The sequence below is a fragment of the Triticum urartu genome, chromosome 2A, assembly GCF_056163025.1.
Source record: "Triticum urartu cultivar PI428250 chromosome 2A, HENAU_Tu73, whole genome shotgun sequence".
NCBI lineage: Eukaryota > Viridiplantae > Streptophyta > Magnoliopsida > Poales > Poaceae > Triticum > Triticum urartu.
The window spans coordinates 68,079,493-68,090,276 of NC_141874.1; positions in this window are offsets into that span (position 1 = coordinate 68,079,493).

The following is a 10,784-nucleotide window of genomic DNA, read 5'->3' on the forward strand; positions in this document are numbered from 1 at the left end:
GGACGCAGAAGCCTTAGCGGCCTTCAAGCATAATATCCGTGACGAGTGGCTTGCCCGGCACCTGGGACAGGAAAAGCTGAAATCTATGGCAGCCCTCACGACACTCATGACCCGCTTTTGCGCGGGAGAAGACAGCTGGCTAGCTCGCAGCAACAACTTAACCAAGAACCCTGGTAATCCGAATACCAAGGACAAAAGTGACAAGTCGCGTCGGAACAAACAAAAGCGCCGCGTTAACAGCGACAGCAACGAGGATGCAGCAGTTAATGCCGGGTTCCGAGGCTACAAATCCGGTCAACGGAAAAAGCCATTCAAAAGAAATACTCAGGGCCCGTCCAGTTTGGACCGAATACTCGACCGCTTGTGCCAGATACATGGCACCCCCGAAATGCCAGCCAATCACACCAACAGGGACTGTTGGGTGTTCAAGCAGGTAGGCAAGTTAAGAGCCGAAAACAAAGACAAGGGGCTGCATAGCGACGACGACGAGGAGCCCAGGCCGCCAAACAACAGTGGACAGAAGGGATTTTCCCCGCAAGTGCGGACGGTGAACATGATATACGCAACCCACATCCCCAAGAGGGAGCGGAAGTGTGCGTTACGGGACGTATATGCGATAGAGCCAGTCGCCCCAAAGTTCAACCCATGGTCCTCCTGCCCGATCACCTTTGATCGAAGGGACCACCCCACTAGCATCCGTCACGGCGGCTTCGCCGCATTGGTTCTAGACCCAATCATTGACGGATTTCATCTCACAAGAGTCCTCATGGACGGCGGCAGCAGCCTGAACCTACTTTACCAGGATACAGTGCGAAAAATGGGCATAGATCCCTCGAGGATCAAGCCCACCAAAATGACCTTTAAAGGCGTCATACCAGGTGTAGAAGCCAACTGTACAGGCTCAGTCACACTGGAAGTGGTCTTCGGATCTCCAGATAACTTTCGAAGCGAGGAGTTAATCTTCGACATAGTCCCGTTCCGTAGTGGCTATCACGCACTGCTCGGGCAAACCGCATTCGCAAAATTCAACACGGTACCGCACTATGCATACCTCAAGCTCAAGATGCCAGGCCCTAGAGGAGTAATCACGGTCAATGGGAACACTGAACGCTCCCTCCGAACGGAGGAGCACACGGCAGCGCTCGCAGCAGAAGTACAGAGCAGCCTCTCTAGGCAGTTCTCCAGTTCGGCCTTCAAAAAGCCAGACACTGTCAAGCGCGCCCGGAGTACCCTACAACAAGACCGCCTGGCACATTCTGAGCTAGCGTAGCAATGTGGCCCCAACCCTAGCCCTCGCGATATAGCGAAACCAGTGCTTCGCGTACATAACTATGCTCTTGAAATACCATGGGCACAGGGGAAGGGGCACTATCACGGCACGCCCGAAATACGGCTTAAACCGCACCAGGGGCTACCGGATTCCTTTTTTTCTTTTTTTCTCTTACTCTCAGGACTCCATACTTCGGATGACCCGTTCGGCAATTCAACTGCCGCACAAATGATGCAAGATCCAGGAAAGCAGACAAGCCACGCCGCATTATGGAACTCCGAGGTGGTCTCTATTGCGAGCAGTATACCTATTTTTTAATACAATTCCGTGGCCTGCCCCTGGCCAGGACATGTTAAATAGTCCAATTTCTTTTGCTTATCGCACTATTTGTATCGTTCCGCTTTCATAGCAGCCTTTCTATAAACAATGCATAGCTTTTTGTCTATTTTTTGCATTATCCTCTTTTTATATATATGTTTATTAATAACATGTTGCATCCGTACACTGTGGTACAACAAAAATACGCCAGGGGCTTCAGTACCCATCAATATGGCGTGAGAAGTCCGTACACTTTCACAAGTGCGGCACCCCAAACTTATAGCACTATATGCATCGGTTCCGAATCATGATTTGGGTCAATAGTTGGGTTTGCCCGGCTCCTATGTTTTGGTGCCTTACGTTCCGCTATATCGGCTAAGGTAGCACTAGGAGAACCACTACGATTGTGCCCCAGTTGAGCTGGCCCGAGCACCTCAGTGGAGAAAGCTAAAACTGACTGTCATGATGAGGCGAGAGACCGGTCGCTGTTCGAGAGGTTTTTTGAGTCCTTAAAGACTTATGCCGCTTCGAGCGAGGAACCGGCTTTGTCCGGCCAAGGCGTGGATAGCGCCCTGAACTCGGTCTTCCGAATACTAGGGGCTTCGCCGAAATTTAAAATTATAGAGTTCTATGGCTAAGTGAGAGTGTTCAAGCATTATAGTCTGATTGCCTTGTTCTTGTGCTGAGCGCCTCCCTCGACGGACCCAATCATGGGAAAAAGAGCGCTCAGGTTTATCCCGAACACCCCAGCACTAGTGGCATGGGGGCAGAAGCCGACGACTAGCCATCTCTCATTTTATTGATAAACGGCCGCACAGAAAGTAATATTTTAAATTCAACAAGCATTGCTTAGCGCATATGAACAAGTTTTCAGCGCACAGGATAACATGAGCGAGTTCATTCAAAAATTACATCCTTGGTACATTCATCCGCCATAAGGCGGGCACCAGCCAGAACATCCTCGTAATAGTTCTCGGACTTGCGATGCTCCTTCCCCGGCGGCGGCCCGTCCCTCACAAGCTTCTCACCGTCCAGCTTACCCCAGTGCACCTTTGCACGGGCAAGGGCCCTACGGGCACCTTCGATGCAGATGGAGCGCTTGATGACCTCGAGCCTTGGACAAGCCTCCACCAGCCGCCGCACCAGTCCGAAGTAGCTCCCAGGCAGGGCCTCTCCAGGCCACAGCCGAACTATGAAGCCCTTCAGGGCTTGTTCAGCCGCCTTGTGGAGCTCGACCAGCTGCTTCAGCTGGTCGCTCAAGGGCACAGGGTGTCCGGCCTCAGCATACTGAGACCAGAACACCTTCTCCGTCGAGCTGCCTTCCTCGGCTCGGTAGAATGCGGCGGCATCAGATACGCTGCGGGGAAGATCTACGAATGCCCTTGGAGAGCTCCGGATTCGGGTAAGTAACAAGTAGTTTACTTTTATATGTTTGCTTTGCATAGAGAATGCCTTACCCGCCGCTATCTTTTTCACCGCATCCAATTCCTGGAGGGCCTACTGGGCTTCGGCCTTGGCAGATTTGGCAGTTTTAAGGGCCGCAGCAAGCTCGGACGCTCGCGTCTTCGAGTCGAGCTCCAAACTCTCATGTTTTTCCATGAGAGCCTGTAGCTCTTGCTGCACCTCGCCGACCTGCGCCTCAAATTTCTCCCGCTCGGTGCGCTCCGTGGCCGCTTTCTTCTCGGCCTCGGACAGCGCCTGCTTGAGGGTCGCCACCTCAGTTGTGGCCCCTACAATAAGCAGTGTACTCCTATCATCTTTTGCAATTGCGTCTTCTTATAGGCATTTTTTCTATAAGGTATCTCTTACCTTCTTTCTCCTCGAGCTGCCGTTTGGCAAGGCCGAACTCTTGCTCGGTCCGCTCGAGGCCCTGCTTCAGGGCACCCACCTCCGCAGTCAGTGCGGCAGTGGCCAGCAGCGAAGCCTGCATACGTATATTGACTCCTTTTTAGTTAGACTCCTGCAATATTTAATAGATCCTCTATTCGGCTTTTCTTTCCGAATGCCAAACAGAGCATCAGGGGCTACTGTCTATGCAGTAATATTTTTACATATTTTTTACTTACCTCGAAGCCTGTTAGAAGGCTAGCACAAGCTTCAATCAGTCCGCTTTTGGCAGACCGAACCTTCTGGACCACCGTACTCATGATGGTACGGTGCTCCTCGTCGATGGAGGCGCCCTTAAGCACCTCCAGCAGATTGTCCGGCGCCTCTGGTTGGACGGAGGACGCCGGCTCAATAGGCTTGCTCCTCTTGGCAGGAGTTCGCCTGTCGCGGTCCGGAACCGTTGATGATTCCGGCGCGGTGTCCGGCTTAAAGCCGGACTTGGAGCCCTGGGGGGTCTTGTCCCCTTTACTCATGGAGTCCGGGAGGTCGCCTCGCGGCTCCTCCTGGACCACCTCCTCTTGCCCCGGAGCTTGTCGCTACGCCACTTCGGCGTCATCCGCAGCACAGGGGGAGGCAGCGGGCGGAACTGAATTCACGTTCGATGAATCCAGGGAGCCGCTCGACGACTCGTCGAGCCCGTCCTTGGGCGGGCTGCATGATTAAATTCGACATTAGGGAAAGTTGTGCAACAAAAGGAATATCATGAGTTACTCTGGTATCCGAACACTTACGATTTCGCCGGACGCTTGGCCCTGTCCGGCCACTCCTCTTCGTCCTCGTCGGCATCGGGGGCGTAGTCCGGCGGAGGGGTTTTCCTCTTCTTGGACCCTTCGGCCTCCCCTACTGGGGCGGCCTTCCTCTTCTTTCCTCCCCCCGCTGGAGGGGGAGAGGTCTCTTCTTCCTCCTCCTCGTCTTCACGGGAGGAGTGCGTCTCGGACTCGTTGGATGATGAGTCCGACACCACCATATGCCGGGAACTCTTTCGAGTCCCCGTGGGCTTCTTCTTCTTGGCCTTCTTCTCCGGCACCACATAAGGTGCCAGAACCAGCAGCTTCACTAGGAGAGCAGGGGCTGGGTCTTCGGGCAAGGGAGCCGGACAGTTAATCAGTCCAGACTTCGCCTTCCAATCCTGTCAAAGGTGAGGGAGTTTAGATCCCGCATAGAGTCAAACTATGAAAAAACTTAACATCCTGTAAAAGATGAAAATATTTTACCTCGCCAGCAGGACGCTGCAAGCTGAATCCGCGGTCTTCAGAGGCGGATGTGGGAGCCTCGGCGCCTTTGGTTAGCCCCCTCCAGACATCTTCGTACGTCGTGTCGAAGAGCCTGCTCAGAGTTCGGTGTTGCGCCGGGTTGAACTCCCACAAATTGAAGTCCCGTTCTTGACACAGAAGGATCCGGCGGACAAGCATGACCTGGACTACGTTGACAAGCTTGAGCTGCTTGTTCACCAGGGACTGGATGCATTTTTGCAGTCCGGTCACCTCTTCTTCGTCGCCCCATGACAAGCCCGTCTCCTTCCAGGACGTGAGCCGCGTAGGGGGTCCGGATCGGAATTCAGGGGCTGCGATCCACTTCGGATCGCGTGGCTCGGTGATGTAAAACCACCCTGACTGCCACCCCTTCAAGGTCTCCACAAAGGAGCCCTCGAGCCATAGAACGTTGGCTATTTTGCCCGCCATGGCACCTCCGCACTCCGCCTGGTTGCCGCGCACCACCTTTGGCTTGACGTTGAAGGTCTTGAGCCAGAGGCCGAAATGGGGACGGATGCAGAGGAAAGCCTCGCACACGACGATAAACACCGAGATATTGAGGATGAAGTTCGGGGCCAGATCGTGGAAATCTAGGCCATAGTAGAACATGAGCCCGCGGACAAATGGGTGGAGAGGAAAACCCAGTCCGCGGAGGAAGTGGGGAAGAAATACTACCCTCTCATGGGGCCTTGCGGTGGGGAGAAGCTGCCCCTCCTCAGGAAGCCGGTGTGCAATGTCTTTGGACAAGTATCCGGCCTTCCTTAACCTTTTGACATGGCCCTCCGTGACAGAGGAGACCATCCACTTGCCTCCCGCTCCGGACATTGTTGGAGAAGGTTGAGGTAGGAAGTGCGGGCTTGGGCGCTGGAGCTCGGGTGCGCAGAAGATGGATAGGCAAAGGAGGAAGAAGGCGTAGGTAAGAAGGTGGATCCTTATCCCCTTATATGGGCGGATGCGACTATGTGTCCCCACCAGCCTAGTAAAGCTCACTTGCCTCCCAAGCGCCATGATAAATGGCGTGGTTGGGTTACCCACGTCCGTATTGATGAGAATCCCGTAAATGGGGGACACGATCTCTGCTTTGACAAGACGTGCCAAGGAAACCGCCTCGCAAAACACGCTGAGGTGGAAAAGTGAAAACGATTTAAATAAAGGCTTGGCCGTAGTGTGATGTCACGCTGCGGAATACGTCAGCAGATTAGATTTGTGTTAATATTATTCTCTCTGTGGCAATACGTGGAAACTTATTTTGCAGAGCCGGACACTACTCTTGGTGTTTACAAACTTTTATGAAGAATTTGGAGGACGAACCCGCCTTGCAATGCCGAAGACAATCTACGCGCCGGACTCGTCGTCATTGAAGCCTGGTTGAGGGGCTACTAAGGGAGTCCTGGATTAGGGGGTGTTCGGGTAGCCGGACTATACCTTCAGCCGGACTCCAGGACTATGAAGATACAAGATTGAAGACTTCGTTCCGTGTCCGGATGGGACTTTCCTTGGCGTGGAAGGCAAGCTTGGCGATGCGGATATTCAAGATCTCCTACCATTGTAACCGACTTTGTGTAACCCTAACCCTCTCCGGTGTCTATATAAACCGGAGGGTTTTAGTCCGTAGGACAACTTCATCACACAACAATCATACCATAGGCTAGCTTCTAGGGTTTAGCCTCCTTGATCTCGTGGTAGATCTACTCTTGTACTACCCATATCATCAATATTAATCAAGCAGGACATAGGGTTTTACCTCCATCAAGAGGGCCCGAACCTGGGTAAAACATCATGTTCTTTGCCTCCTGTTCCCATCCGGCCTAGACGCACAGTTCGGGACCCCCTACCCGAGATCCGTCAGTTTTGACACCGACATCTGGACTCAAGCGGAACTGTCTCAAGACCTCGAGTCTCTGATGGCTCGACTGAATCAAATACCTGACCGAGTGCAAGAATGGAAGAAATCATCTACTCGTTGCGGTGCTGATGTTGCCCTGTCATTGGTTCGAGTGCACTATAAGGATGTCAAAGAAGACAAGCTGGAGGAGCTCAAGGTTGTTAACACCAAAAGGCACACTTTCCAGTCCTTCATGGACACTTTCCTTGACGCCGCCACTCGCATGGCAGACAGCATAGACCTTGACAGTTTCTGCGATCCAGCCAGTCCTTCTCCTGACGAGTGACCAAAAAACATTATGCTCCACCTTTATTTGCCTCGGAATGCCGAGTGATCGTGTAATCGTTAAACTTCTTCGGGTTTGATGCTCGAGTACTTTTGATCCGTGGTCCGGAACCTTAGGATTTATCTGAACTTGGTTTATCTCTGCGTATGCTTGTATTTGCCTTTGAGTGGAACTTGTTCTTCACTCAGAATAGTCTTTGTACTTGAGATGCAGCTCTGAGGAGGAGGTCCCAGTCGACCTGCACCTCGTCATCCTTGCAGATCAGGATGGAGTGCACATTATACTTGTGGCACAGCTCTGAGGAGAAGGTCGCAGTCGACCTGCACCTCGTCGTCCTTGCGGATAGGGATGGAGCGCATGTTATACTTGTGGCGCGGCTCCAAAGAGAAGGTTACAGTCGACCTGCACCTCGTCGTCCTTGCGGATAGGGATGGAGCGCACGTTATACTTGTGGCGCAGCTCCGACGAGAAGGTTACAGTCGACCTGCACCCCGTCATCCTTGCGGATGAGGATGGAGCGCACGTTGTATTTGTGGCACAACTCCGAAGAGAAGGTTGCAGTCGACCTGCACCTCATCGTCCTTGCGGATAGGGATGTGTTTCAAACTTAGGCGAGTGCTGGACTGCAACTAAGCCCCCGAGTGAGAGGATTGATCACCATTCGGTAGAATTTTTCAAACTTAGGTGAGTACTGGACTGCAGCTAAGCCTCCGAGTGTGAGGGTTTCTCACCACTTGGTAGGATTTCTCAAACTTAGGCGAGTACTAGACTGCAGCTAAGCCCCCGAGTGAGAGGCTAGCTCACCACTTGGTAGGATTTTTGAAACTTAGGCGAGTACTGCACTGCAGCTAAGCCCCCGAGTGAGAGGATTGCTCACCACTTGGTAGGATTTTTCAAACATAGGCGAGTACTGGACTACAGCTAAACCCCCGAGTGAGAGGATTGCTCACCACTCGGTATGATTTTTCAAACTTAGACAAGTACTGGACTACAGCTAAGCCCCCAAGTGAGAGGATTTCTCACCACTCGGTAGGATTTTTCAAACTTAGACGAGTACTGGACTGCAACTAAGCCCCCGAGTGAGAGGATTGCTCACCACTCAGTAGGATTTTTCAAACTTAGGCGAGTACAGGACTGCAGCTAAGCCCCCGAGTGAGAGACTTGCTGTCGGTGTCAAAACCGGCGGATCTCGGGTAGGGGGTCCCGAACTGTGCGTCTAGGCCGGATGGTAACAGGAGGCAAGGAACACGATGTTTTACCCAGGTTTGGGCCCTCTTGATGGAGGTAAAACCCTACGTCCTGCTTGATTAATATTGATGATATGGGTAGTACAAGAGTAGATCTACCACGAGATCAAGGAGGCTAAACCCTAGAAGTTAGCCTATGGTATGATTGTTGTATATTTTCTATCGACTAGCCTGGCCTCGGTTTATATAATGCACCAGAGGCCTAGGTTAACAAGAGTCCTAGTCGAATACGCCGGTGGGGAGAAGTCCTTGTCTTGATCGCCAAGTCTTTGTGGAATCTTCCTTGTATGCGGCAGCTGTCCGAACTAGCCCGTGAGTATACGGCCATGGGGGGCCTCGGCCCAATCTAATAGATCGGGAGACGACGTGGTGAGTACCCCCTAGTCCAGGACACCGTCAGTAGCCCCCTGAACCGGTCTTCAAGTTAGGGACGCTCCTTGATTCTTCCGAACTGTTCTTCATCTTCGGTCGTCGGTCTTGAAAACTGGTTCAACAAATCTTCTCATCTTCGATCTTGAGGATCGCCTAAATGCATTCGACGAGTTTATACGCCGGGTATCCGAGGAGCCCCTTTAAGTTTCCGGCCTTTATCAATGCCTTATTATTTTTATGCCACACCTCGGGTTTGAAGTTGTTCCCGGGAGGCAATGTCCTCTTGCGTCCGAGCTCTAATGCCGGACTGCATTCGAGGTATCTTTTGCGGCCGAGCACCAATGTCGGACCGCTTCCGGGATCCAATGCCGGAATGTATCCAAGCTCCAACACCGGACTATGTCCAAGCTCCAACGCCGGACTGTATCCAAGCTCCAACGCTGGACTATATCCGAGCTCCAACGCCGGACAGTGTCCCAGCTCCAAAGCCGGACTATATCCGAGGTGTCATATCACCTTAGTTCGAAAAAGTTGAAGGAGTTTAGCCGAGCTTAATGCCGGAAATGCCCTCTACGGAGCCAGCCACTAGCGCCTGAGCTTTATGCCGGACTGCTTCCGAGGTGGTGCACCACCCCGAATGTGGGCCGATTTTTGTGAATATTTTTTGTTGGTGCAATTTATTCTCTACCGAGATATATAGCCAGTAGCCCTCAAGGTGTGTATCGGTCTAAAACCCGAGATGCACCTAAAGGATGACGTAAGACCGCTGATCCTAGTAGCCGCTGAGACTCAGGTTGATTTGCAAAATCGGCCTGAGGATCAAGTCCAAGCTCGGCAGAATACTTCGGGACACTAAAAGCGGCGTGCTCAGTCCTCGAGACTCAGGTTGGGTGCGGCCGACCAACCTAAGGATCAAAATCTCCTCGGAAATTATATTGCACATAAAATTTTCTGCATTGGACAAGCAATGCAGTAGCTCCCGAGACACTGGTCGGGTGGCAACACCAGATCAGGGGATCGATGTGCCCCTTCAATATTTGTAAATAATAAGCCCGAAGCCCAGTAGCCCCCGAGCCTTAATGCGGGCACGGGTGGCTGAATTAAGGATCAATATCCATAGTAAAATCACAAATTATGTGTAATGACTCTATGTATCCAAGTACTTTACGTCATTAATGCTCAGATCCGCATTGTACAAAACTTTGTTAACCGACCATCGGCTTCCACCTCCTCGGCCAGTAGCCGAGGCGTGTTTGTCCTACTTTATAAAACCTTTATGAGGGCAAAGATTTACGACAAACAAGGCAATCTGGCCAGACAGTTTTATGAACAAAGGTACGCAGAGAGATATGTTATATTACTGTTTAACAGAAGAAATGTCTTCCAAAGAAAATAGTCCCTCTATCGGTTCCTTTCTTTGGGTTGTCATGCTAAGCATGACCATGAAACCTCGGCTCGAATGTAAGAGAAAAATATCGAGGATTTAGTTTGGGAGGCCAGTTAATAGCCCCCGGTAGTGTTCGGCGACAGTCGAGGTTAAGCCGAAAACACTTCGGCCAATGTTATGAACGGCCCATCATTTAACATAGTCATCGGATTGCTGACCAGTTTACGCTTATTGTGACAGTCAGTTTTCGGCTTTCTCCACTGAGGTGCTTGACCATGCGAGCTGGAAGCACAATCGCAGTGGTTCTCCCTTTGCACACCTAGCCGAACAAAGCGGAACGTAGGAGGAAAGCACAGGAGCCGGGCAACCCAACTATTGACCGAAGACACAATTCGAAACCGATGCATATATAGCAATATCCGAGAATGTTTTTGCCGAATCCCTAAAGGTGTCCAGCGTTGCACTGCGAGACTAATGGTGGAAAAGCACAAATAGTTTAAAAGTGCCAAAAAGCTTGGAAAACCAAGAAATGTCAGTAAAAACATGACGCCGAACAATATCAAGTGTTCGGTGCCAATCCGAAAGTTGGTCTTAGAAAAAAGAAGTGCTTCTGTCGTGCTTTAACATGATACATCCTATCTCAAGACTTCGAGCGGGTCAGCCTACGGCTTCAACCTCCTATCCCGAGGGCGGAGTACTTCTCATCAGGCCAGTTTAGCAAACTAAACTATAGTGGCTTTGAGAGAAAATTAGGCTCCCTGACTAGTGACCGCACACTCGTGTCGAAAAAGGAGTGATAAATAATAATAAAACTTTGCAATGACTAAGAAGAAGAACACTTATTATAAAACGGCTCAAATAAACTTAAGAGCCCCCAAG